Genomic DNA, 4,451 nt, shown 5'->3' with positions numbered 1-4,451 from the left:
TGCATGGAAATGGAAGGAGACCCTCAGAGCTATACAAAAGTACATACAAGAGGAAGTGAGGGGAAAGGGAAAAATAATACAAGGGGGACAAATGAATGTCAGTAGAGGGGGCAGAGAGAGAAGAGGGGAGGGGAGGGGAGGGGAGGGGGGTAGTAGAGGATAGGAAAGGCAGCAGAACACAACAGACACTAGTATGGCAATATGTAAATCAATGGATGTGTAACTGATGTAATTCTGCAATCTGTATATGGGGTAAAAATGGGAGCTCATAACCCACTTGAATCAAAGTGTGAAATATGATATATCAATAACTATGTAATGTTTTGAACAGCCAACAATAAAAAATTAAAAAAAAATACTAGTGAGAATGTGAAAAAAAGGGGAACTCATATATTGTTGATGTGAATGTAAATTAGTACTGCCATTATCAAAAACCAGTATAAAGTCCATCAAATAAATCAAAATAGAACTACAACGTGATTTAGCTATGTCATTCCTGGGTATATTTCCAAAAGAAAAGAAATCACTCTGTCAACGAGATACCTGTACTCCCACATTTATTGCGGTACCATTCATAATAGCCAAGATACAGAATCAATCAAATGTTCAAAAATAGATAAATGGATTTTTAAAAGGTAGTAGATATACAAATTGGGATATAATTCCACCATGAAAAAGAATGAAATCCTATCATTTGTGACGACCTGAATGGAACTGGAGGAGGACACTACATCAAATGCAATAAGCCAAACACAAAAAGAAAAGTACTGTGATTTTGATCATACGTGGAAGCTAAATAGTTGATGTCATTAAAGTGGAGAGTAGATAGTGGTCACTAGAGGTTAGGTAGGGGGCAGAATAAAAGGAGGTTGGATAATAGCTAGAAAATTACAATTACATAAGAATAGTTCTAGTATTCTACAGTATGAGCTATGTCCCTAGCCCTTTTTATTTTGTGACAGTCTTGTTAAATTGCCCAGGCTAAATTATTAGTGAAACTTCTGCCTCAGCCTCCCAAGAAGCTGGGATTACATGTGTGTGTCACCATGCCCAACTTGTTTATCTTATTATTAGTTATTGCTGTTAATCTCTTAGTGTGACCAATTAAAAATCAAACTTAAATATAAGCATGTATGAGCAGGAAAAAATTGTATGTATAAGGTTCTGTGTGAACCACGATTACTGACATCCCCTGGAGGTCTTTAAATATGCTTCATGGACAAGGAGGAACCACAGTAGTGAACCTTCTTCCAAGGTCCACTTCCTGTCTTCAGTCTTTATGCAATTTTTCCTGGATGGCCAGGAAAAAAGACTAGATGAAGAAAGAACATATTCCAACTTGAGGATACTTATTTTAGTATTAGATAGCAGTTTCCTGATTGCACTTTCTGTCCTGCCTCCACAATATACATGAATCAGCCCTCAGGCTTATCTCTGGATACCCATTACTTGGGTTATTGGATACCTGTGTGTAGAGAATATAAACTAGCCCTCAGGGGGGAAAGGAAATTCCTCTGGAGATCTACAGCTTAATACATAGGGGTAGAAGCAACTGGGAAAATCTATTTCACAGATTAAAATCAGAAGAAAAGAGACTCTTCTGCTAAGAGAGTAGGGAACAGGAGACTGGCCACCAACAAGATAAACTATAGAAAAGCAATCACTGGTGTGTGAACCATTCCCTGAGGCACAGTAAGCCAAAACTGATGGCACATTGGAAGAGCAAGGCACCCTGAGACGAATCCCTCTAGAAAGCAAGAAAACAATATTAACAAAAGCTTATGTTTATTGAACGTTTTCTATGTTCTGGGTCCTTACATAGGCTGTTTATGCAAAGTCATTAACTGAATTCTCACCATAGCCATATCAAGTAGGTGCCATTATTGTCTCTGGGAAATAGAGAGATTAAGTAAATCTGCCCATGGCCTCAAACTTGAGAGGGGAGTAGGACTTGAATCCAGATGCTCTGCTTCCACAGCCTATCATTTTTTTAATGAAAGCTTTATTGAGTTATAATAAAATCATATGCCATAAAATTCATGCTTTTAATGTGTACAATTCAATGATTTTTAGTATATTTATGAAGTTGCATGATCATTACTATCAACAATTTTAGAACATTTTCATCCCTTCAAAAGAAACTCCATACCTATTAGCAATCACTTCCCATTTCCATTCAGCTCCCCTGTCCCAGACAACCACAAATCTATATTTTTGTCTCTATGGATTTAGCTCTTCATATTTATATTTATCTTAGTTTCGTACAATATGGGGTCTTTTGTTCATACATGTTCATACATTTCTTTTTTGTCAAATAATATTCCATTGTATGGATACATCACATTTTATGTATCCACTCATAAGTTGAAGAACATTTGGATTGTTTCCACTTTGGGGCTGTTATAAATACCACTCTTGAACATTCATGTGTAAGTTTTCATGTGGACATACGTTCTTATAGTCTGGATATGAGATGTCCCCTAAAGCCCTTGTGTTAATGCAGGTAAATGATTGGATTATGAGAGCTGTAACATAATCAGTCCATCCTAGTTTGAACGAACTAACTGGGTGGTAGCTGGAGATAGGGGGGATGTAGTTAGAGGAGGTGGGTTCCTGAGGACATGCCCTGGAAGAGTTCATCTTCCCTATGTCCCCTTTCCCTCTCGCTTTTCTGCTTCCTGTTCACCATGAGAACAGCAGCCCTCCTATGCCATATCCTTCCACCATGATGCTCTGCCTCACTTTGGGCCCAGAGCACTGGAGTCTGCCAACCATGGACAGAACCTCTGAAACCATGAAGCAAAATGAGCTTTCCCTCCTCTGAATTGTTCTTGTCAGTTATTTTGGTCATAGCCACATAAAGCACACTAACACATGTGTTTCCATTTTTGGGGGGTGTATACCTAGGAGTGGAATTGCTGTGTATACAGTAGTAACTCAGTGTTTCACCTCCTAAGAAACTCACGCTCCTAATCACTGCAACTTCTGGCACCTGACATGGTATCTCATGGCAGATATATAATAACAACCATCTCTAAACAAAGATGTTTGGGCTATTATAGCCTCTTGAATTTTAGAAACTTTGTATTTTTCTTCTTTTGAAGTTCAACACACTGATCTTACAGCATAAAATGAAACTTGGTTAATTTGAAGTTTTAGGTGAACAAGTGTTATTGAATGTATAGTATGTGCCAAGGACCATAATGAGATACATGAGGGATTCAGGGGAAATTATATTTTCAAGTATTTTCTTCCATGTTGTCTTTTTGGTTGCTGTTCTTGTTGTTGTTCTGAGGTTCAAACCTGCAGCCTTGGACATGCTAGGCAAGGCTTCTAACACTGATCTGCATCCCCAGCTCCCATATTTTCTTTTTACTAAATATTAGTTGAGCATCAACTAAATGCTAATCACCAGTGCTAGCTACAGGAATCCAAAGAGGAGTTAAAAGTCTGATGAACTCTGCCACATGGAACTTAAAATCCTCTGACGACAATGCATGGAAATGTGAGCTCTTCTAAGGGCTACCAGAGAGAGATGTGCAGTGTTCTGAGATGCTCCAGTAGAAGCATGGACTCAGGGAGTTAGGAAGACTTCCTTGGGCAATCTGGGTCATGTTGTGGTGGAAGAGTAGGTAGTGGGATCTCACTGTGTCTGACTCAACTTTCCTTGACCTTATTTGTTTGAGCTTCAGCAGAATTTAAAATTGCTGATGGGAAGGCTGGAAGGATTTCAGGAAGGCCAAGGCAAAGTTTCTTGCTCACAGAGAGCTGGTTTGCAGTTCCTGGTGGGTTATATTTATTAGAACCTGAATTCCAGCACAACCAACACTGAGCTGTAGGTGTGACTGCCGCTGTGCCAGAGCAGCCATCTTGGAGTATTGCACCAGGTTCATGAACGTTCTGGAACTGGAAGGAAATGCATCAAAAGCCTTGGAGGTGAAGTGTTATCGCCCCTCCTTACTTGCTATTGGTGGAGATGGGACTCTCAACAAGGCTACCGTTCCAGGTGGTGGTGTCACTCCACATACCCACAAATCCCTGATGGAGAAGAAAGGACAACAAAGACCATCTAAAGGCTGCCTGGATTCCTCATATCTTAGACCTCTGTATACTCTAATAGCTGTCTGATGTTGATAATTCCAAGGGACTTTAACTCTGTGAAAAACCACAATTTGTCCTTTTTATAATTCTACTTGAGCAACTTGCAAGTTTAGTTTTCCAACCAAATTTCAGCAATCATATCTTACCCATATTAAAGTATAACTGTGGCTTCAAAGAAACTATTGATTCTGAAGTAGTCAGTTTTGATTGAGTGGACTTTTATTAAAGTTTGAATTTTAATCACAGTGCAGAAGTTATGGTAATAAACATTTGGTTTTATACAGACATTATTTCCACTCAGATTAACAAAGGTGATATCTTAAACAAATAAAAATAATAAAAAGAAAGGA

The 4,451-nt window shown here is 38.7% G+C and overlaps 1 pseudogene; it reads left to right on the top strand.

Annotated features, from left to right (window-relative positions):
• Nucleotides 1-4,128, top strand: part of LOC125617009 — a 10,154-nt pseudogene extending 6,026 nt beyond the window's left edge.
• Nucleotides 4,129-4,451: the final 323 nt, after the last annotated feature.

Source organism: Marmota marmota, unplaced genomic scaffold (assembly GCF_001458135.2).
Source record: "Marmota marmota marmota unplaced genomic scaffold, marMar, whole genome shotgun sequence".
Taxonomy (NCBI): Eukaryota; Metazoa; Chordata; class Mammalia; order Rodentia; family Sciuridae; genus Marmota; species Marmota marmota.
This window is presented reverse-complemented; position numbering and strand designations above follow the sequence as displayed.